This window comes from Anguilla rostrata, chromosome 16 (genome assembly GCF_018555375.3).
Source record: "Anguilla rostrata isolate EN2019 chromosome 16, ASM1855537v3, whole genome shotgun sequence".
Classification (NCBI taxonomy): Eukaryota; Metazoa; Chordata; class Actinopteri; order Anguilliformes; family Anguillidae; genus Anguilla; species Anguilla rostrata.
Window position 1 is genome coordinate 35,278,265 of NC_057948.1, and position 24,767 is coordinate 35,303,031.

Genomic DNA, 24,767 nt, shown 5'->3' on the forward strand with positions numbered 1-24,767 from the left:
CGTCCCAAAATAATCCAAAATTCAAAAACCAAAACACAGCTAAATATTCCAAATAAACCAGAGATTAAATTTAGAACGCCAGACCTAGATGCAGGACTCAGATTCCCGCTTCTAACAAACTGTCAATGTTGAATTCATATTCATAAATATATTTGGCAAGCCAATTCTCTTTTCAGAAATGTTCTTTAACTCAAATGTACAGCTCATATTGGCAGCTGTTGTTTCAGTTAAACAGCAACATACTTTTTTTCTTAACTGTCAGTCTGCTAAACTATGGCTCATTTACCATAATACTGACTAGCTAGCTACGGAGAAGTAAATGTAGCATCAACAGTCCTTGAAAGTAACCAATGCAGCATGTTAATATTCTCTGCCATTCACATTTAGATTCAATAAAATGGTATTCGCTACTGGCTTTATTGTAGAGAATATGTAAGGTGCGCAATAGCAAATGTTCTTCCCACTTTGCAAGGACCCATTAAACTCAGCTTAGATGTGGATGTTGCAATTAAACTGACATTGACCAAATCTTTCAACACTTAAAATGAGTACCATACTACCTTACTCAAAGTGATCAATTACATTTTTTGAACACACCGTTTTTTATCCTTTGTAATGAACTAAACCATAGCTCAGCTACACCCCAAGAAGGGTCCTCTTCAAGAATAAAGGTCTCCATCTTTTATCATTCATTACTTACCTGTGTAAATAATTTTTGTGTGCGTTTCATTAGCATCAATGAGAATCGTGATGGAGTAATTGTTTCCAGGCGACAATCCAGAGAATATTATTGGCAAGAGTGAGCGGTCATCACCAGAATCTGCATGTGCAAGAACATTGTTTGTGTCAGAAAAGGTTCAGCTGAAATCATTACTATTCCCATTCATTGTCGATTTTTAAAAAAAACTGGAAACCAATTTTGTGCACTTTGAATTCAAACAAAAGGTTTCATAGATTTCCGAGATGGTTGGTTGCACTGCCTGTCAAATGTGATTTCATAAATATGGCAAGGCATTTCAGATGTTTTCATCAAGAACAATATTTCCCTGGAGATCAAAGATGACTGGTCTGAAAACAAACCAAATTATAAACAAACGACGTTGTTCTGTCGACTAATTTTTCTAGATCAAACCGGCCCGGCTTCATACTAGAAGAAATACATAATTTCAATTCCACATCAACGCATCTTACTGCTCCTTGTTATGCTTGTCATTCAGTGTTAGATACTATCTAGTCTGTAGGTAATCAGAGCACAAATTTAGTTAGGAAAATGGAGAGCATTGTTGGGCTGAATGGCCTGTTCTCGTCATTATATTACGTTATGTTATGTTATATTATTCATTTGTTTTATTTTAGCGTTGTTATCCATCGTACCAGTTTACTGCAACAGACATGTGGAACTCTGATGGTAATTCACAACCTATAAAACTGATATGATGGTTGCCAACTGTTGTTATTAACGTCCCATATTTGTGTTTCAGCCTAAAGTAGAGGGTTGGACTGCCTAAAGGTCACCAAGTTGCCCAAAAGTCATTAATTCACTAAGCAAAACATACCTAGTATACCATGGTGCAAATTTACATGGTATAAAATGGTGCAAAATTTACCTGGTAAAAAATGGTGCGATACCTACCTGTATCAAAATCTCTAGAACAGTTCAGTTCTATGGTGTACATCCCTGGTCCTGAGGTGTAATTACTGATTAATTCAAAGCTGCATACAGATATCGAAATTTCTGTTGTTGAGACATTTGTTTGAAATTCACATGGTTGACCTGACAAGAAAGAATTTGTTCAACTGTTAGGCAACAAATCATCTTTTGGAATACATACAGATTAATGTTTCCATTCATATAGTTTTCCAGGACCTTTTTTACTGAAGGATTTTTTCCAGGACTTAAAGTACTGTTTTTCCCTGTAATTCAAGTCAAAGTTATGAATATATTCAGATTTTCAATAATATACCATTTTCCAGAACAATTCTATGGAAGGATTGTTAACAGATATAAAATATTGTTGTGTTTTACCTGGGATTTTAAATCTAGAGGCTTCCAGTCATATACATGGCAGGGTCGCTAACCTCTACCACACACTGCAACACTGGAGAGCTCAGAATCACCTCGAGCTGATGGTCATACTCACATGTTGCATTGGAAACAGGATCTGAGTCTTCAGAAAAGGGTCCACTGATTGTGGTCACTGTGGTACTGTTTTCCCCTGTAATTACTGAAAGATATCAACAGTTTTCCAATAAATCAAATTTATGAATATATTCAGATTTTCAATAATATACCATTTTCCAGAACAATTCTATGGAAGGATTGTTAACAGATATAAAATATTGTTGTGTTTTACCTGGGATTTTAAATCTAGAGGCTTCCAGTCATATACATGGCAGGGTCGCTAACCTCTACCACACACTGCAACACTGGAGAGCTCAGAATCACCTCGAGCTGATGGTCATACTCACATGTTGCATTGGAAACAGGATCTGAGTCTTCAGAAAAGGGTCCACTGATTGTGGTCACTGTGGTACTTTTTTCCCCTGTAATTACTGAAAGATATCAACAGTTTTCCAATAAATCAAATTTATGAATATATTCAGATTTTCAATAATATACCATTTTCCAGAACAATTCTATGGAAGGATTGTTAACAGATATAAAATATTGTTGTGTTTTACCTGGGATTTTAAATCTAGAGGCTTCCAGTCATATACATGGCAGGGTCGCTAACCTCTACCACACACTGCAACACTGGAGAGCTCAGAATCACCTCGAGCTGATGGTCATACTCACATGTTGCATTGGAAACAGGATCTGAGTCTTCAGAAAAGGGTCCACTGATTGTGGTCACTGTGGTACTGTTTTCCCCTGTAATTACTGAAAGATATCAACAGTTTTCCAATAAATCAAATTTATGAATATATTCAGATTTTCAATAATATACCATTTTCCAGAACAATTCTATGGAAGGATTGTTAACAGATATAAAATATTGTTGTGTTTTACCTGGGATTTTAAATCTAGAGGCTTCCAGTCATATACATGGCAGGGTCGCTAACCTCTACCACACACTGCAACACTGGAGAGCTCAGAATCACCTCGAGCTGATGGTCATACTCACATGTTGCATTGGAAACAGGATCTGAGTCTTCAGAAAAGGGTCCACTGATTGTGGTCACTGTGGTACTGTTTTCCCCTGTAATTACTGAAAGATATCAACAGTTTTCCAATAAATCAAATTTATGAATATATTCAGATTTTCAATAATGTGCCATTTTCCAGAACATTTCTATGGAAGAATTGTTTACAGATATAAAATATTATTTTTATTACAGAAATGGTCAAATTCTGGTTAAATTTGGCAAAATACAAAATTATTTTTTGTAGGGATGGGTGGGCTTAACACACCAGCCAATGAGCTGGCTACGTTGTTAGTGGACAACAGCATGCTGGCATTGCCAAATCTGAAAGACCAAAATGTTTTAAAATATGTGAGAAACAAAGATCAGTACTTACAGTCTGACTGTTCACATGAAACCTGAGGAGAAAGAAAAATAAAAAGATTTTCAGTTCTCCGCACGCAGGCATGCACACACACCAGACTTTCAAAGGCTGTATTTGGTCAGATGTAATCCCCATGACCTCCGGTAGATGGCGCCACCTGACTGTTTTTAATGTACAGCAAACAACAGGCTCGTCAATTAAGTAAGTTGTCAAAACAGAGATAGATCTTCACAGAAATTGACCATTTTCTCCGAATCGTTGTAAGTTTAGTTGATTTTAGAAATATAAATTTGTGTCTTAGATGCCAGGCATTGAAAATGATCTTATTTTGGAAGCAATTTATGGTAGTCTTTTTTTAGATCCGGAGTGAATGAATCCTTGTATGAGGTAAGGTTCAGCATCTGTTTATTTGAAGGTACCACTTTGAGAAGGTTCAAATGAACATTCAAAATCATACCAAAAGCTTATAATGTTGCCAGTACGAACACTCATATTGGCCTTCAATAATCTATCCCAAATAAACATAGTTTCAACCTCATGATTTGTTTAATGTGCTACGGATATGGAGTTGGTTACGTGGTAAATATCTTCTGGAAAACAAGGTCATCCCTGCAGTATCAACCTGGCTGTGAGTTGTGTTTTGAGTGGGCGGGTGGGGGGTTGGGGGTTTGGGGGGGGGTTGATGACACTGCTACATTCACTCACACCAAGCAGTGGAAATAATGTTAGACACACTGGAGGCATGCAAATCTGCGCAACAGTTACTGCTCGCGTTCACTTTGGGTAAAAAAACAAAAAACAAAAAAAAAAACAGAAATGAGCTTGTTTGTGGTGGTATCAAGCCCATCCACACACACACACACATTTGTTTTCCAATTTCTTCCTACAAATATCATAAAAAGATGTTAATTACAATTAAACAAACTATTGGAGGTCTATCATTTTGCAAAGAGGGATGCAGGTGGAGGGATGGGCAGGAGGAGAAGGGGTAGATAAATTGACTGAAATCTTATCGACTTTAAATTGTTTTAAGTTAAAAAATTGTATTACTATTATTTTTAAATACAGGCAGCATAATATCATTGCCCTGTACTGTATTTCTTCTGAAAAATGTTCAAAAATGGCTTTTTAGAGGAGGGAATGGATGCGTTCTAAGCTGGGTGTGCAATCGGCAAAGGGATAAAGGGGAACAACGCTCCTGTCCCGACAGCCAGCAGGTGCGGCTGACACCCTTCACGCTCCCCGTAGGAGTGTTTTAATTCCTCCCCAGGGGCGCGGTCGGGTCCCCAGCAGGTCTGCGCTCGTACAGCGCTACTCGAGAGCGGATCCGTTCCCCGTCATTCCAACAGCAGCTCAGCTCCACTCTCGTTTTGGTTTCAGCCGGTGACCTTCTTCAGTAAACGTTTCAACAACTCTGTGTTTTAATCATGTACTGTAGCACAGGCTATACACGAAAGGTGCTGCATAAAATTATGAATGCATTGAAACATATGTATGTATATATGTACTTATGTACATATTTTATGTATGTATGAATGAATAAATGAATGAATGTATGGATGTGCATGCACATATTATTATTATTATTATTATTATTATTAATGCTATTATAGTGTATTATTTTATTATTATAGTATTATTGATCAAGTATTATATTATGAACGAAGCTACAAATCAATCTTAATCTTAATCTTGAGAATCAATCTTAAAACAAGGAAACAAAACCCCTAAAAAACAAACAGAATTGTCTTCCTGCGATTGTCAGCTATTATTACACACATAGAAAATAGACGCCTAAAATGGGCACCATGCAAAAAAAATTGCGTGCTGGAAATGGCTTTTTGGTTTGGTAATATCAGATCCACTTCCTGGTGGTGCAGGACCGTCCTTCGGGCTTTAATGATTAGTGAAAACCGCGAGCAAACAGAAGACCTCGCTGGCATTCCCAGAGCGTTGCCGTCACCCCACCTCTACCTCAGTCTCTCACTGCAGCCGCTGTTTACCAGACTGGTTAATATGTAAACCTCCAAAGTCATCACACCGCCTTCATTGTTTTGTTTTCTGAACTGTTGACTGAATTCTCCTTGATTCAGTACACTGGTGGGAAATAATTTTAGCTAAAAAAATTTTTTTTTCTAAAAATAAAAAATTGCTTGTGAAAATAGCACTAAAACCATTTTTTAGGAGTGCGGTTTTACATGGTTATTGAAACACAAAGGGGAAAATCGATTTAAAAAAAGTTAGATAAAGCCTGAGACCCAGAGCAGTCATTCCAAGGACAGTTCAGCGAGAGAGTGGCTAAAGTAGAGGAATGTGGTCCGAGTTTAAAAGGCCTTTGGTGAAAATGGCATGGTCTGTACTCTAAGTGCAGGGGTGTAATGATGTTATGGTGTGGGCTGGCGTTTGGTGTAATGGTCTATACTGTAAGCTGTGCTATGCAAGGGGTGTAATGGTGTAACAATGTAACAGTGTAATGGTCTAACGCTGTAATGATGTAACAGTGTAATGGTGTAATGGGTGTAACAGTGTAACGATGTAGCAGTGTAATGTGTAACATTGTAACAATGTAATAGTGTAATGGTGTGGGCCGTATTGGTGGGGGGGGGAGGCGTTTTGTGTAATGATCTATACTTTAAGCTGTGCTGTGCAGGGGGTGTAATGGTGTAACAATGTAATGGTGTAATGGTGTAACAGTGTAATACAGTGTAATGGTGTAATGGTGTAACAGTGTAATGGGGTAACAGTGTAATGGTGTAATGGTGTCACAGTGTAATGGGGTAACAGTGTAATGGTGTAATGGTGTCACAGTGTAATGGGGTAACAGTGTAATGGTGTAATGGTGTAACAGTGTAATGGTGTAATGGGGTAACAGTGTAATGGTGTAATGGGGTAACAGTGTAATGGGGTAATGGGGTAACAGTGTAATGGGGTAACAGTGTAATGGTGTAATGGGGTAACAGTGTAATGGTGTAATGGTGTGGGCCGTGCTGCCGGAGCTCATGGCCTTGGCATGTCTTTATCAGCCTGCAGCAGCTCCAGACCACAGCCTTGGCAGTCGGGGACAGGAAGTCGTCCACAGGGACCTTCAGGCTAGAGGCCGAGCTCCTTAACCAGCAGACACCCCCACCCCCACCCCCAGTACCCCCCCCCACACCCCTCCCCTGGCTGCCCCTGCCCCCCAGTACCCCCCACCAGGGTCATTTGAGCGGCAGGGGACATGTTGTTTGTTGCACTGCAGCCTTGAATTGTTTTTTTACCTTTTACATTGTTTTTTATGTTTTTTTATGTTTTTTAAGCCCGAAAGGTGAAACCCCAAATTCCTACAATACAGTTAGGGGACGACGAAGCAAAGATATGCTTTATGAACCACAACACTAAAAAGGGAAGAACAGAACTGCATACGCCGATGGCAAAACAAGCTGATCAGTAAAACTGACCAAAAAAAGACACAGCGTACAAGAGTTCCTTTCTTTTACACTATAAATGAGAAGCAAATGAGAGGACAGTGGAATGCTAAAATGAACACAGCTTTGCTCCATGAACCAGCAAAGTGGTTATTCTCTCTCTCTCTCTCTCTGACACACACACACAGCAAAGAGAAATGACCTAAAGTTGAACCCTACTGCAGCATTCTGGGTTCACTCTGACTTTCTGGTAACTAGGTCACGTGACCAGGAAGCTGGGCGACACAGACCAGAAAGAAAAATGTCTCCATAAAATGGGGACACCTGGGCTGAGTGAACTGACCCCTGGTCTTGCTGTCATGGCAACCTGATGTATGGAATACACAAGGGGTCGTATCCATGGAGCTACTGATGCTTTTCTGTTCTTATACCGTTGTTGCTGAAAGATCCTTAAGGAAAGACCATGAATATATCAGTGCTGAATATCTGCCATTTAAAAAAACGAAACACACGTTATTAGCTGCCATATTATTATGAGTTTCATCGAGTGTTTTCTCATTTCTGTTATTTACATTTTTTATGTGGGTGTGTGGGTGTATGTTGTGTCCAAAACGCCTCACATACTGATAAGGCGTGCCCCTTGTGGGTTCGTATCGTTCGAAGTTTGCCTTGTGAACCAGCGCGAGTGTTAACCAGTTTGACGCAGCGACATACAGGCTGTGAAGTTTCGAAACGGGAACAAAAACCAGCGTTAGATCAGAGAGCGAAACGCTGTTGCGATGTCACTGCAAGTTTAATGTACAAAAAGCAGTACATCATTTGACAGCTATCACACATTTTGTGGAATTACAGCATTTAGAAGCACGGCTTTCTGAGCAAAAAAAGAAGAACAGTGAAGAGGAGAATACGCAGTGTGAAAATACACAAAAATAAAACCCCAGCATGAAGCAAAATGCAGGGTAGCAGAGCACACAAAGACTATTAACTCCAGACTGCCACACACAGTCGTCTTTCTCCTGATGAAAAGACAGGGTGAGCCTTCCACAGGTTTCCTACCCTGACCCAAAAACCTAACAATAATGTGCGCCTAAAACAAAAAAGAACATTCCACCGGGTCCAACAACCACAAAAAAGGCAAAAGAAATAGCCAACAACAAACAACCACAAGCCTGTATTGAAAGTGCACGGTCCACGCAAAAACTGTCCCATCAAAGCCTACTTGCTCTTCCATTCAGCAACGCAGCAGGCCTATTAGGGCCACATGCAGGTGAAGCTGCAGCAGGCTTATTTAGGGCCACATGCAGGTGAAGCTGCAGCAGGCTTATTTAGGGCCACAGGCAGGTGAAGCTGCAGCAGGCTTATTTAGGGCCACAGGCAGGTGAAGCTGTAGCAGGCTTATTTAGGGCCACAGGCAGGTGAGGCCGGTCAGGTATTCAGCAGCTGGTTAAGGTAGTAAAAGAAGCACAGATCACCTGCAGGAGGTTAGGCTAAATCACCAGCACGCAACGCACTGGGAATGGGGATCGTTTTTTTAACTCTCAAATTTCCCCCCAAAAAAAGAAAAATTCCCGGAGTTGATGTTGGACTGCGAAGCCTCAGCGTTCCTCCCCCCAGAGACACCCCCTCAGTCAGGCATTCGGTTACGTGCCGAAGGCTACTGAAGAACTGCTCTAAATGGCGTCAATTCCACCCACAGAAAAACCGGCCTTTGCAGGAAGCCTCCTGTCCCTGTCGCCTTTTTAAAAAATTACGATCATAAAATTACTATACCAAACTCGCCAGAAATCGAGAAGGAAGTGGGGGGCGAAAGCGCCCATTAACGAGCGTTAGTGATCAAAGTTAAGGTGCGTTATTGATGGAATTGTATGAACCCGGGGTCAAACAGCGAGGCACGGAACCGAACAGGAAATGGGCGGTGGCGTGTGGAGCCACTTCCCTTTTCGGAAAAACACAGCGTATCGGAGAAACGGGCGGCAAAGTGTGAAATTTCAACAGTTTCAACTTCATTTCGCTTTTAAAAAAAAAAAAATAGCAAGTACATACTGGCTTCTGTCAAAAGCGGACTTTTTAAGCAGACGGCTGGAGAACTAAACTGTTCTTTTCGACCCAGCTCGTTCTTACACTCACGTGAGGCCCATTCATTTTTTTCCCAATAGATGAAAATAATATTCTTTCATCCATACAAGGGACACTGGCATTTATACAACTTTGATAAATATATCAGTATAAGCAGTATGATGACGAGTTTGCCACCGAGATGAACCATCACACACAGTTTTTTTTTTTTTTAATTTATGAAAGACACATGAAAATATGTGCATTTCAAAGGTTCCCATGTTCGAGGAAACAAAGGGCTCCAGATGAAATGGAGCTCTTCTCCTGATGACCGCTTGGCCGTCTGGGGCTTGGTACAGTCTGGTTTATGTTCTCCCAAATGTGAAGGCCTTGCTGGGTCACCGGTGGAACTTCCTGACAAAATGCAAAGGGTTGTGGGAATTGCACACCAAATGCACACCAATGTCCGTTTCCATATTTCACGTTTCCATATTTCTGAACCATAACATCGCTGTGTCTGCGGCGTCAGTCACTCCAAGCCCCATCGCATTTGGATGCCTGTTTTGGAATGGAAATCTCATTTCAATAATAACAGGTTGGCTGTGAGGCAAAATGATGTCACTGCACAGTCAGTAAAGCAAGACACGCTTTTTCAGCCTCGATGGAAAAAAAAAAAAAAAGTTGTGCGCTCTGCATACGCAGATAAGAATTTACATAAAAGTTTCCCTCTGCTTTTTCTGGGACAAAGGACTTTATACTTTATTTCCTGGAGCCTGTGCCTGCTGTGAACCCTGAATTTAATGGTTGTTTGAGTAAAAATCTCTTCTGGGGTTTCACCACCATTTTACCCTGCAAGGCAGACAGGGAACTTCTGTAGTAGTAAGCAAAAAAAAAAAAACAAGACAAAAATAGTAAAATTTTCTTTTTTCTTTCTTGGTTTTCGAGTGGCAGCTGGAGGAGCCAGACCATTATGAGGCTGAAAAATCTGAATAAACGAACACAGTCAAAACAAAGTCAACCGTCTCATACTGTACATACTTTTTAGTGAGCAACAATACAACGGTGAGCATTGCAGCAAACGACCTGGTAGACCACGAAAGTCCACTGTAGTTAGCATACTATCAAATGCGAAGAAACTCCCTTTTCCAACTGTCAAACAGATCAAGAACACTTTAGAGGATGTAGGCACAGATGTGTCAAAGACTCCATGGAGAGAAGACTACGCCAGTAGAACCTCAGTCTTTCACCGTAAGATGCAAACCACAGCAAAGCCTCAATACCAGAACAGCCAGGTTTGAGTTCGCTAAGAAAGTACAGTTAGAAGACTTTCCGGAACAAAGTCTTACGGACAGTGGAGATGTGTATTACCCTGTGTGAAAGTGATGGAAAGAGGAAAGTTAGGAGAAAGAGAGAAACTGCTCATGATCTAAAGTAAAACAGCGGCGATAAAAAAAAAACTCCCTGATGGGAATAAATGAGCAGATCTCCATGTGGGGTCAGTGAGGAGCAGCATGGACCTATGAGCTCTGTTTAACAACCCACCCCCCCCCCAAAAAAAAAAAAAAAAAACACAGCCCCCCCCAGGCACTGCCAAACCTGAGAACATGTAAATTACCAGCCTACCGCACGCTGGGGTCATTTGCATTGCGCAGCATTAAAACAGAAAAAAAAAAACTGGTCCATCGCCTGTCCTCCTGCACGCTTCACCAACAAGGGGCCAACCAGGCAAAGCTAGAGTGACTGACAGCAGCCACCGCCCAACGCCCCCCCCCCCCCACCCCCCAACACCCCCTACCCCCACCCCCCGCTTTGATTTCCGCCCACTGTTAGGAAAGCAGCTGTTTGGTTGTCATCCGTTCGTAATTGCTGGATCCTGAGCATCACACTGTTAACGGTAGAACTCACGGTTAGTGTCATGCAGTGCAACCCTCCATCCAGCTGCTGAAACGGTCATTCGGTGCCATAAAGTCATTATTTTCATTATTCTTCCAAAAGAAAATTCACCAAAAATTAAAACCAAATATATAATTTGATTGTATCCTGTCCTCTGCAGGAACAGGTGGCACAATGCCCTGCCTGACAGTTCCCATTCAAACCAGACTTACGTAATCGGAGAACACAACGCATGTCTTGCGCAAGGCACTGGCATTTGTAAGTGAGCATAAATCATAAAGGAGTTAGTGTTCCTTTTTTTTTTAAATAAATAAATAAAAATAAATAAATTTCCGTTATCTCAGAGAAAGACAGAGTGGGCTGTTGTGACATCCCCCCCAGAACCACATCCGCAGATGAATTTCCCATCACCACCCCCTCCCCTTCTCCTGAACAACCCAGAGCCCAGCCATGTCTCAGACAACAGCCCCATTCAACTGTGCAATAGGGACGTCCTCCTCATTTACATGGACTACGGTACTGTCACTCTTTGAGGTTGAGCTCATGAATTGGTTTCAAAGGCAATATGTTTGGCCCCATTTTGTTTAATGTTTTATTTAATGTTTTATTCCCCTTTTGATGAAGAGCTGTATGAGAAGTTTCATTCAAACTTTATGTGGCGCATGAAAGTGTGAAATGGCAATCATTTATAGTGGAAATAATCTGCAAACCAGCTGTATTACACTTTTCTTAAAAAACACTCAATGTTTTAACATGTGTCTGCATGCAGTGCTTTGGGTGTATGAAAAACACCTCATGAAAATGCATTATTATTATTATTATTGTTATCATTATTATTATTTTGTTCAGAAAATTATGTTTAAAAACAGCATTTTTATTACTTTACATTTTAAAATAAATTATACTATTTAACTTACTTGGCTAAACTTTATCTGAACCATAAACATTCAGTACATTAATGGGGCAAACATATGCCTGGATAGATACATTAAATATTTTTTTTTAATAGGCCAAAATATTAATCATTTTTATCCGTTTTATTTATTCACCTCATTTTCATTCACCTTTTTAAATTTTTTATTTAAAAAACCCTTCGGTAGAGAAGAATTCAGTTAATGTAGATTTTGGTCAATTTAACTACCCCACCTCCCCCAACCTTGCATTTGCAAAATGATTGCATAGATTTCCAATAATTTGTTAAATTGCAATAAAAACCAAAAGCTATTTTGAGGTTGTGTCTAAGATTATTTTTAAGTAAAACTATTAAGTTTTTTTAGTATTATTTTTAAATAAAAAAATATTTTTGTGTTATTGTAGGTAGAAAATTTTAAAAAGTCATTTGGTTTGTTATTCAATAAATGCACATATATTAAGTTTTTAAACCCAATACTATTGGCCTATTGGTACAGGAAATATGGCAAAGAAGGTATTAGGCTTAGATTCACATTCATTTTTGTCTGTGAATTATATATATGAACATATAAGCTGTGGATCTAAAGCACTCATGCAAAACCCCAGAATGATGTCCACCTGTTCTCAGTGACAGAGCCCATGAAACGGTGCTGAGCGCTTTCACAGCGTTTCTGAGAGTAACGGTGACATTCTCCGCTGCTGTGCATCGCTGTGGATAAGAGCGACAGGCTCAGCGACTGAGACGCAGTGTAAAGTGAAGTGAAAGTGGCGGTAACACTAACCCTCGCCCTAACACCCCTCTGGGCGTGTGTATGTATACCGCTTCACACGCCACCGACCACAGATGCGGACTCGAGTCACAAATATGATGACTTTAGACTCGACTTGACAATATCACAAATGACTTGCAACTCGACTTTGAATTCAACACCAGTGACTCGTGACTTCACTTGGACTTGAATGCCAAGACTTGAAACTTACTTGTGCTTTCTAGTGTTTACTACTTTTTACGTAGGGTAGTGTAGCTACCCTGCAAACACTAGCCTTCTAAATTAATGTTACCTAGGCCTGTAGATCATCGACTGACATACAAACAATTAGTAGCTCTATCATGTATATAATTATACCCATGTTTTACAGGGGCATTGGCTACGAAGTCTTGAAGAGGCATCGACTGATCTTGCTACGCAGGTAAATGGTAAATGCACTGATTTATATAGCACTTTTATCCAAAGCGCTTTACAATTGATGCCTCTCATTCACCCATTCACACACACACACACACTCACACACCAACACACCAACGGTGAAAGGCTGCCATGCAAGGCACCAATCAGCTCTTTGGGAGCAACTAGGGGTTAGGTGTCTTGCTCAGGGACACGCCCAGGGCGGGGGATCGAACCGGCAACCCTCCGACTGCCAGACAACCACTCTTACCTCCTGAGCTATGGCGCCCCCTGCAGGTATCCAGGGGCCGTGGTTTTCACAGCCTCCCAATGTGTCTGAAAGAAGGCCTTCAAGAAATACGGGAATGCAAATCGAAAACCGTAAAAAAAAAAAAAAACTCTTACAAATCCAAATTACACCGTCCGGTAAGAAATATATTTTCTACTACCCTTGAGAGACCTGTCAAGTTCATAACTTAGCCGCGGTGCTGGGACTTGAGGCACGTTTTTGACTCAGAAAGCTTTGAAGAAGTTGTGGTTCGGTAATTGAGGTTTTTGGGTGTTTCGCCACTTAGAAAACTAAACGAAAACCACAGAAAAAAACACAGTTCTGCTTCCTGTCAATTAGATCATTAGATTTAACTTCCACTTCTCCTTTAAGCAATGCACTGTAACAGTTTCATGCCTGGTGTTATGCACACCACATCTCATGCAGTTCACCGTCGCTCAACGTAACGCCAATCAAAATTATAACATTACATTACAGGCATTTAGCAGACGCTCTCACCCAGAGCGACTCACACAACGTCTTTTTTTTTTACACAGCATTTGCATTGCATCTATTTTATACAGCTGGATATATACTGAAGCAATGCAGGTTGAGTACCTTGCCCAAGGGTACAACGTTCAGTGTCCTACCCAGGAATCGAACCTATAACCTTTCGGTTACAAGCCCAGTTCCTCACCCACTATGCCACACTGCCGCCCATATAATAAACGGAACGCTCAGTTTGCGCTCATGACCAGGACGAGACCGGGAGAGTTTTACCCATTTGCACCCAGTGGCAACTTGGGCTCATTCCCGCGTGACCCGTCTGATTTTCCCGTTCTCTCTCTAACTCCACCCTCAGCGCGGTCCGGTAAATAAGACTCCCCCCGGCGCCTGCGCGGCGCGTTCCGTCGGCATTGTGCGGCGGTACTCTGTGTCCCCTTTCAACTTCCTGTCCGCGTTCTGACGGGACTCCCCTCAGAGGATGTTATTACTGGATCGCCGTGGTGACGGGGCCGCGTTTAGGGGGCGGACGCGAGCAGGCGCGAAAACCAGGATGACCCACGCTGGGGGGGGGGGGGGGGCGGGGGCTCGGCGGGGGAGCCAGGGCAAACGCCGGGAGAATAACAGGAAAGAGGTGATGTAAACTCCTTGAAGGTGTAACCCCCCCAGCCCCCATCCCCAGCCGTCTGGGCTTTAGAACACAAAGCTTGGTTTTTTTTTTTTTTACGCCTTGGCAGGACTTTATCCGCCCCCATCATGGAGTCCTTCAGCGAAGTTTCACTTCACAGACTTTCTCCCCAGCGCATTTATCACCGAGGCCACAGTTCCTCAGTCTTAATGAGGCAGTGATGGTATCATCAAGGACTGTATGAGCTCTACAGCGACCAGAACACCCCAACCACCCCCCCCCCCCCGCAGACACCCCCCCCCGCAGCCCCCGCAGCCCCCGCAGCCCCCGCCCCCTCTTCTGTTCTTTTTCTGTTTGTTCAGTCATTAGTTCCCTGCCAAACTACTGCTACTTCCATGCTTTGTATATTTTTTTCTTAAGTCTGGCTTTCTAGTGTCTGCATTAGGGAGTGAACTGTGTACCCAGCGAAGTGAATGTAAGTGAGCATTTCCCTGGAGCTCCAGCAACACCGTAAATATTATGATGCAGCAGCTTTGTTGTTTGCGTTGCGAACTCGGGGGTCCTGGATGGGAGAACCCTCAGCATACGCCCCCTCCACCCCCCCCAAACCCCCCCTCCCCAACGGGATCCCCAATCTACCATCACCCCACAGAAGAACTGACACCCATCACTGGAGCACAGCCAAAGCCAAACAGCCTCTCTCTATCACCACAGCACAACATCGATCACCACAGCACAACATCGATCACCGCAGCACAACATCGATCACCGCAGCACAACATCGATCACCACAGCACAACACCGATCACCACAGCACAACATCGATCACCACAGCACAACATCGATCACCACAGCACAACATCGATCACTGCAGCACAACATCGATCACCACAGCACAACACCGATCACCACAGCACAACATCGATCACCACAGCACAACATCACGGGCTTGAATCCCATCCCGTTCAGCCTCTCTATCTCTCCGCTGGAGATCATTAAAGGATTACAGAGACACTTCCTGGTTGTAGTTTCACCAGTACAGAGGGACCAGGTGAGTGCACCTCAAGGTCTTCACCTGGCCAAATTCTTCCCCATGCTCTGTGAAATGCTGTAACCCTTCTAAATGTTTGCACAAAAACTTAACACAGTACTCTTTTTTTTGTCTTTTTTTTTTTGGTTACTGAACTGGTGGGACTGTTTCCAGAAATGCACTTGTTGTAAGGACAAGTTGTTTTACGTGAAACATTTGGCAGTTGTTTTGCATTGAAAATTCAGTGTATGTCGACATATTCAAAATGACAATAAATCTCATGTATATGAAAGTTTTAAGTTCCATGGCAGTTGCAATCAAATTTGAGTGTAATTATATTTTCAGCCCCAAGTAAGCTATCAAATGCAAGGGGGCACTCTCAGCTGAGAGTCAAAAGGCACAGGTAAATTCACCTGCAGGCTAAGGTGCACAGGAAAACCGATTATCTGTACACTCACACATCATCACCTGTATGAGGCCAGGCTTAAAACCAAACTCTCCCTGTTTAACTTTAATTGGATACTGTAGTCTGCTATAATGGTTGCATTGTGATGACAGTGTGATTATTTTAAAAAGATGGCAATAACTTGTCATATATAAATTTTTTGTCTTTTCTCATCAAGGATAATGTGGTTGGATATAGAATATCACTCTGAACAGAATATTAATACATTTGGCTCGACTGTTGCCATTTAAATGTGCCTAGTTTTTCGTTTGTACATCAAGCCAGTCATCACACCAACAATCATGTTTCTTCCTGACATCTGCTGTTGTAACTGCCGTTTTTAAGTAGGCTGGAGATAGAGCACAGTTAAGCCTTAAGCTTATGTCCCGTTATAAAACGGTTTTTAAAATCGTGGTATCAATGACAATTGGCGAAACAACAGAACTGTCGCCCAAAGAGACTTCACTGAAGTTTACGAACAGTTACCTGCAGCAGGTGCAAACACACACTGACTCGCAAATGTGGACTTCCCCTACTCCTCCCCCAAAAAAAGAAACTGTTTCAAACTATTTGAAATTTAAAGTAATCACTTACCTTACAAAACATCAAAAGGCCAAGAAGCGTCGTATACAAGACCCCGTTAAAGGACAGCACCCTCATGATGAGGCTCTATCGGTGACAGTTGCGCGTGGATTATTTGCTGATGCCCCCCGGCATGTCAACAGCACGCGCTCGCGTTTTCGTTTCTGTCCTCTCTTCTCGACCCTCTTTGCGTATGGTGACAGAATCAAACGAAATGTGTTATAGATTCTAACATCAAACTCGATAGAGCCCTACTACTCACACTTCTGTCTTCACAATTTCGCTAAAGCCGTGAGAAACGGTCCAAGAGGAAGAAAGTTTACGTTTTCTGGGTGGAGCGCTAACTGCAAGCGTCCAATTAAAAGTTAGCGTTTCGCGCTGGTGACCCGCCTGCTCAACTCTCCGCCTGTTCAGCTTTCCCTTCCCTTATTTCCCCTTATAAAAACTCTTAAATCTAATCTAATCTATTTTGTATATCCGGCGATTGCATTTCTTTTTTCTTTTTTTTTCTTCTTTTTTTTTACCGCAGTCCCATCCCCAGTGGACTGTACAATTTAGATAAATATTTATCGGCTTGATTCCCCATTCCTGAAATAAGTGCGCGATGAGCATAGGATGTATGATAATATCTATACTACAAAAACGTACATAAGATATACAGTGGCACATCCGGAGACCGCTATTCATTTGTAGTTAACTTGAAACGCCCTACATATCTAGAAATCCCAAATGTGACCGGGACAAAACGTTCAAAAATAGCTCATACGGTGCGGTTGTTGTGGTCATCTCTCCCTAAATGACAGTCGTATAGGGTAGCTTTACCAAGCTCTGGTATTCTTAACATTTAAGGATTGACTGAAAAAAACGCCTTGTGCCCGTCGAGCCGCAGAACATTACGCAAACTACGGGTAGCCTATTCCAACGCGCCTCCGCGCCACTGAAGATACAGCTACTTATAACGGAATTCTAGGCTGCTCAACCAGGCTTTATGGAGCCCTGTCTTTATTTCCTTATCGTCTCCTGTGGCAGATTTAAAGTCCACGACACTGTCCCCGCAACCACAAGCCAGCGGAGATTTCGCGTGGAATTTTTAAGGGGTTGGGGAATCCTGCCCGATAGACAGGTTTAATTTCACATCGCCTGCCCCTTTTTGATATCTTAATTTGCCCCTTCACTAGGACAACTACATAAGCAATATGATGGATATGTATACTTTTTATTATTAGATGTGTTGCTATAGGCTGATAATATATCACAGTAATATGCGCTCCAAAAAAACATTCCCACACGCACGCACAGTCGATAAGCGAACATTTCTGCAATCATAAGTATCTCGGTAATAAATATTTTGTTCATGATACCAAGACACGTGTGTAATTGCACATCGATTCACAATAGACCGTGACAGCGGAATGAAATGTACCAGTCTTACGAGCTGTGACTTTTGTTAAGCAACAAGTGACTTCTGCAGGGTGATCCGGCGACTTTGGGTTTAAGGAGATAACGACCCCGCGGTCACAGTCAGCGATCAAGTGGGAGGATGTGTTCCCGTTGGAAAATGACGGAAAAGAACGCAGAACTAGACTGTAACGTTGACGAGCCACGGACGGCGTCCAAAACTGACGGGGTCCGTGTTGTTTCGGGAGTTTTACGAGGGCAAAAGCCTGTAAAACAGGGTCAAATGGTGCCTGTATAATTTTAACCTTGTACTTACTGAGTACGATGCATTTTTGCAAAGAGAGAATCGAATGGCCAATTACAAAAAGCGGCCACTTTTGTCCCGTTTGGTCTGCATAGCCCTACGCGACCAGACATTTGGTCAGTGTTTGACAACAGGAGAACGAAGAAAAAGTAAAAAAAAAGATACAAGAGGTGTGGAGTAACAGAGCACCCTGTGACCAGGATTAAGTGCTGACCCGTGCCAGTACCCAAACTGTAATAAACAGACGAGTAACCTGGGAGCCTTAAAATCTTGAACAACGGAAGATCCGGCGAACAACGGGATCTTCAATTCTTCATAATTCTTCATACAGAAGTTTGAAGAACTGAAGATCCGATCCGTTACTTGCCTAACTCAAGATTTTAAGGCAGCCGCGTTACTCGTTATTTTAAGAAGAGCCACCTTTAATTTTTACAGTATTTGATGGCATCTCCCCAGGAAGAAAAATTTGAGATGGATCCAAAAGAGTTCAACGCCCATTATATTCCTGAGTAGTGTTAAATAGAGACATTCAATTTCACTTCTTGAATTTAATTAATTTAAATTGAGAATTTAACTTCTTGAATTTAGTGGTTTGCAATGGATTCGATTCGTTCTCTGTCCCGCACAGGTCGCAGACATGATGAGGATCGTTAACACTGGGCGAACGAAACCCCCCGTCAGTCCCTTTCTCACGGCCACACGATACTTGAGGTACAAAGTCCGCTTCGTCAAATTTTTTAAACTGTGACACAGCGCACAGAAGCGCGTTGCGGGGGAGCGGGGGGGAGGGAGGGGGGGGGGGCGGGGGGGTGGCGCTACAAGCAGCAGAACTCCCATCCTCTCCGTTTACGCAGAAGTTGCATAGCCTGCATAGTTTTTACGGACACATACCCCCCTCCCGCTATCCGCAATCCTGCAAAATCTGATGACATCGCATCTCACACGTTTTTCTTTCCTTCTGCTGCCAGTGAGCGGACAGTTTGTCAGACTGTCCGAGTCGACCTTCGATTTCCCATCGCAGATAAGCGGCTCACTTGTCATTCATTTCTTAACATGGCTGCACTGGCAATGGCACATGTTCCACTAGTGGTGGTTATTTCCGCCCTGGTTATTTCTCCTGGTTATTTATATGCTTGTATCGGCCGTTTTGTAAAAGTACACCTTAGTGTAGCCTACTGACTTAGGCACTGACGGACATTTGTTTTTTATTCGCCTTTTGCTCAACATCACACACTTCCCTATGGAACTCGCAACAGCACTGACAGCAGGGTAACGTGCGCAGAGTTGATTCAACCTTTCGGAGGGCATAAAAGAGTCCAATAGGAATCACGCACGCGTTCGGAGTGAATGTAGGCTACTCTATAAGTGTTGATTTAACACCAAATGCGCTACTGTTGCGCGGGTGCGTATGGGGCATAGCCGTGCGAAACTTTTCGTAAAATCGAAGTGGGGCTCCCGGAAAAACCTGCTCGAAGCCCCTGTTCTGTTCGCTCAGCTGTTTGTCTTTCACCACTCCGATACGAGAATAAGCCGACCGACAACCTTGTCAGATAGACTATAACGCTGCCAATTATGTAATAGCATAATAGTGTATGCAAAATATATTTTTTTTAATAAGCCGGAAATTTATATCTGGATGTAGGCCTACTTGAATAGTATATTCAATACCTACAGTTAAAACAGAAAGAGAAAAACAAAGAATTTAACAATCGACTCTGACTATCTTCTCTCATTATGTGCATTTAACGTGGAACGTGAAGAGTTACACAGATCTTAAATACCCCTTGTGTGGTTGAAAATGTCTGTGAGCTGTTCTAATTTTTGGAAACTTTTTTTATTTTATTTTATTTAGTTGGACCCGTTGGTGGCCTGCCCAGTTGAAAAGGCCACATCCCAGTCGTGTGATTGGAAGATAAATTTTATAAAGGAGTCAGACACAGTCTCAATATTTAAATCTAGATTAAAAACGCACCTCTATGCTCAGGCTTACAATCAGTTGTAGTCTGGAGACAGGGTGCGAGAAGCCTGTAGTCATAGAGCTTTGTAGGTGGCAATCCTTTCCTTACTGTCACCTATCAGTCAGCTGTGACCCGACTTTACATGGGCTGGCTCTTGATAGGCGGTTGATGGTATGGTTGTCTACCCCTCATGACTGCATGGGCTCTCCATCCCTGTCCTAGTAGATATGCAGCCATATTCTACTCCTGGCGGGGTCCCCCCAATACATACCACTGCCACCTTACTCACGGTCTGCTATATTGCAAATTCCTTAATTGCCTTTCTACCCTCTTCCCCACGCTGCCGGCGGGGCTCTTGCCCCAACCCTCGAGAGAGCTTCGAGAGTCGTCTGGTCTCCCCCACCTCTGCGGTCCAGCCCCTCCCTGCCTCCCTGCCTCCACCCTGCCCACATCTGTCGCCACCTGCTGTTCCCCATCACCGCCACCCGGCCCCACCCATCATCTGAGCCACATTGCATATCTTATAAAACTGGCTGACGTGCTGGTCACCAGTCGGCACCCTGAGCCGACCAGAGGAGGATGGGTTTCCCCCTTGAGCCTGGTTCCTTCCAAGGTTTCTTCCCAACTGCCACAGGGAGTTTTTCCTTGCCACTGTTGCCTTAGGCTTGCTCCTGTGGGGGTTTAGAGGCCAGGGTTGTCTGTAAAGCGTATTGTGACAACTGCTGTAAAATACGCTATACAAATAAAATTTGATTTGATTTGATTTGATCTGAAGAGAAGCCCCACTGCTGCAGGAGCTGACGTCATGATGGGGAATTCGGAGGTGAAACCGCTCGAAACCGCTCTCAGGTGCAGAGCCGGGAAATGTGTCACCAGTGACAGTGGCTGCGGGAGTAGCCAGTGTATTTACTATGACCGGCAGTACCGGCGCAAGCCTTTCGGGGGCCAAAAGCAACCATACGCTTTAAATCGCTTTATTGGGTCGGCCCGGCTCTGGTGACGACGCTATTAACAGCTAGCAGCCAAATTACCATAAAGATGGGCGGTAGCAGTTTAAAATTTTTTTTTAAATTTTTATAGAATCAAAATTAGAGAACATGCAAATTGCTTTGCATCATATTCGAAGAACAGGTCTCACTCCACGCCGCAAGATGCAAATGACACCCATGCCCGCAGCTGAATGTCTGTTTGAACAGACCTAGAGAGCATTGTTCTAATGTCCTTGTCCGCCTGTCCCTCCAGTTGCATGAACATCCAAACCTCGTTTTCATCGTTTTCATGTGTGGCACAGACCGCGCCTGTCGATAACGAGCGTCATATCGTCGCCGTTCTCCGCAGCGAATTTCCCGTTACTACGCATGTTGACTAGCACAGCTGTTTTTGGGCCTCGTGATGTCACCCTTGACTAAGCTGCTCAGTAGCGTGAGCTCTGCTAGTTTCCTCTTTATCCTCTTACTGTCAATGGCTTAGTAATACTAATAAAAACGTGTTTAAATACAAGGTAAAATTCATCTGAAGTAAAGCACCCAGAAAACTTGTATGTCAAAGATGCCATGTCCTTGTTTGGTGGGTGAGGAATCTTTAGCTCAGAATTAGAATTCTAAGATAGTATTCTAATGCTAGAACAACCTTTATAAGTAAACAAAACGATTGGCTGTCCCAAGAGGATCACTTCACCCAGCAGGACATCTAGTTCAGGGGTTTGACTTCCTTTGAACTGACTGTCTCGTTCCAGGAAAAAAAAAATGAATAGTCCACACAATAGAATTTCCTATTTAAAACAGAGGCCTTGCACAGTACGGAGTGGCAGTATGCCACACACGCTAACCTCAAATGTTAGGGCATGTGATCAAACTAGGTCTGCTTGCCAGGGGGAAAAGTCTGAATGGCACCTCTGGGCCTGACAGATTTGGTGATCATTTTCATTTCTGATAGTCACACTTATCTGCATTTCATCCTCCTGTCTCAGCACTGAAATTAAAAGCAAAACATTTACTTTAGAACATTTTGGCAATTCAAGAAATACCAAGTTTCTGAGATTATGAAATGCTTCTAAACAGGCCTTTTAACCCCCCCCCCCACCACCCCCACCCCCACCTCCCCAGGTTGAAGTGTCCCCATCTCAAAAAAAAAACCCTTTTACCCCACCCCTGCTATTACCAGGTTAGCTGCTGTGTAACACTAATCGGAGATGTAATTGAGCTGCACTGTGCCCCAATACTGCAGTTTCCGAATATCACATTCACGCATTAAATCGTACCATGGTTTCAACTGGCTTCCTCGCAGTCCAGTAGTTTATAAACTGTGGGGTAAAGAGAGTGGCTGAGGTGGGGGGTGAGGGGGGGGGGGGGGGATTTGTGTTTTTAATGTACGGGTAGTGACTCCCCAGTCAGGTAACGCGCAGCAGCCAGCCGCACACACGGCTGTCGACCCGTCGGCCATTTTGCAAATCGGTAGGGCTGCTACGCCAGTCCGTAGGCGGTTAGCCCAGGGTAAAATAAGAATGAAAATGGTTTGTGAATGGGGGCGGCGACGCCCCCGCTAGGGGGCCACCGTAGCGCAAATCGGCCAAATCGTGCCCCCCCCCCCGGCAGCCCGGGTTGCGCTCTCGCTATTTTAAATAAAACAGCGCAGCAGTTATACGTCACACTGCACGCGCAGCCTGTTTCCCCACTCGCGCTGAAAGTGTTAGTGCGTTCAGTTCACGTCTTAAGTTAGGGGGTAGGCCACAGATCAATTTGGGGTTTGGGTTCCCGGACTCCGAGAGTTTGAGAGTTTGTGGCCCGTGACCACAGTGACCATCTCCGCCTTCCTGTTGTCTGCATAGTATAGTTTGGGGGGGTGGGGGGGGGGGGGTGTGGAGTAGCCTAATTGACGTGCTTGAAATGATCCATTTATAGAACCCTGGATGTTTACGGAGCGCTTATCGTGCTGATCGTAGAAGCTGATCCAAGTTGGGGGCCGGGGGGCGGGGGGGGCTGTTTGTATGGCTTGGTCCCTCAGGCACAGTGGTTATCACTCTGACTGATCCCCCCCCCCCCAGCCGATTTGGCGTGTGGTTTGGGGGGAGGGGGGGGGTGGTATGTTTGGATATTAAGGGGACTGACCGCCCCCCCCCCCTTCACTGTTATGTACTGCCACAGGTCTCAGGAGAGGGGGTGGGTCTGCAGAGAGGGTAATTATTTACACTTCATTAGACTGTGGTTTTTTGTCCCCTGGTTGATGGAGAGAGCGAGCAGATAAACAGGACGCGTTTGCACGAATCTCACACAATCTCAGCATCTTCCCTCCTGCCCCCGTCTTCCTTGGAATCTCTGTGACCCCTTTCCGCCTTTCAAACTGTCTGTCTAATTGTCAGAAGAAGGGCTGATGTGGGTACTGGTTTCTGTTACATTACATTACATTACATTACAGGCATTTGGCAGATGCTCTTATCCAGAGGGACGTACAACAAAGTGTATAACCATAACCAGGAACAAGTATGACGAAACGCCTAGAGAGAAGTACCGGTCCAAGTACAGGGAACAACCGCATAGTTCAACTTGGACCCTGGTGGTTAAACTGATTAACACTAACAACGAGAACGGCAACAACACAATCTATGGAAAAATAAAAATAAATAAAAATACAAGTAGTCGTTAAGACTGGCGCATCAACTAAGTCACCTATTAAACAGCTGCCTAGTTACACCCCTAAGTTTAGTCATTTACAGGGGGGAAGGGAGGGATGGGGAGAGGTGCAGCCTGAAGAGGTGGGTCTTCAGTCGTCGTTTGAAATGGGCCACAGTCTCAGCTGTTCTGACCTCCACAGGGAGGTCATTCCACCATCGTGGGGCCAGAACAGACAGGAGACGTGTTCTGGAAGTGCAGGTGCGAAGAGGGGAGGTGCTAGGCGTCCTGAGGTAGCAGAACGGAGGGATCTGGTTGGCATGTAGGGTTTGAAAATCTTGTGAAGGTATGCTGGGGCTGATCCTTGACTGCCTGGTATGCTAGAACCAATGTTTTGAATTTGATGCGAGCTATAACAGGCAGCCAGTGGAGGGTAGTGAGCAGGGGAGTTACGTGGGAGTGTCTGGGGAGGTTGAAGATCAGACGAGCCGCAGCATTCTGGATGAGCTGCAGGGGTCTGGTGGCAGATGCCGGTAGTCCAGCCAGAAGAGAGTTGCAGTAGTCCAGGCGGGATAGAACCATTGCTTGGACCAGGAGCTGGGTTGAGTAGGTGGTGAGAAAGGGGCGGATTCTGCGGATGTTGTATAGGAAAAATCTGCATGCCCGGGTTACTGCTGCAATGTTGTTGGAGAGGGACAGCCTGTTGTCCATCATCACTCCGAGATTCTTGGCGCAGGGTGATGATGTCACTACGGTGTCCCCTAAGGAAATGGAAAAGTCGAGGAGGGGAGAGGATAGAGCAGGAATAAAGATTAGCTCCGTCTTTCCCGGGTTGAGCTTCAGGTGGTGATTGTCCATCCAGCTCTGTATGTCCCTCAGGCAAGCGGAGATGCGGGCGGGGACCTATGTGTCCGATGGGTAGAAGGAGAGAAAGAGTTGCGTGTCGTCGGCATAGGAATGATAGGACAAGCCATGGGCAGATATTACAGGGCCAAGGGATCTGGTGTATATGGAGAAGAGAAGGGGACCAAGGACTGAGCCCTGGGGAACTCCGGTGGTGAGGGGACGGGGTGGTGATACCTTACCCGCCCAGGCAACCTGGAA

The 24,767-nt window shown here is 43.8% G+C and overlaps 1 protein-coding gene and 2 long non-coding RNA genes across 4 annotated transcripts in view; 1 reads left to right on the forward strand and 2 right to left on the reverse strand.

The window, feature by feature from the left end:
- Positions 1–24,767, reverse strand: part of LOC135242648 (receptor-type tyrosine-protein phosphatase beta-like) — a 73,006-nt gene that overhangs the window by 24,638 nt on the left and 23,601 nt on the right. The gene's annotated exons all lie outside the window — the stretch shown is intronic.
- Positions 3,126–17,365, reverse strand: LOC135242667 (uncharacterized). Its single transcript, XR_010326418.1, has 3 exons — positions 16,408–17,365; positions 3,521–3,542; positions 3,126–3,209 (listed from the first exon to the last, which is right to left on the reverse strand). It is a non-coding gene; the product is annotated as an uncharacterized LOC135242667 (long non-coding RNA).
- On the forward strand, positions 14,690–20,818 carry LOC135242666 (uncharacterized). Of its 2 annotated transcripts, none has more exons than XR_010326416.1 (2): positions 14,690–15,389; positions 18,726–20,818. It is a non-coding gene; the product is annotated as an uncharacterized LOC135242666 (long non-coding RNA). The 2 variants fall into 2 exon arrangements; XR_010326417.1 differs by lacking the exon at positions 14,690–15,389 and adding an exon at positions 17,877–18,022.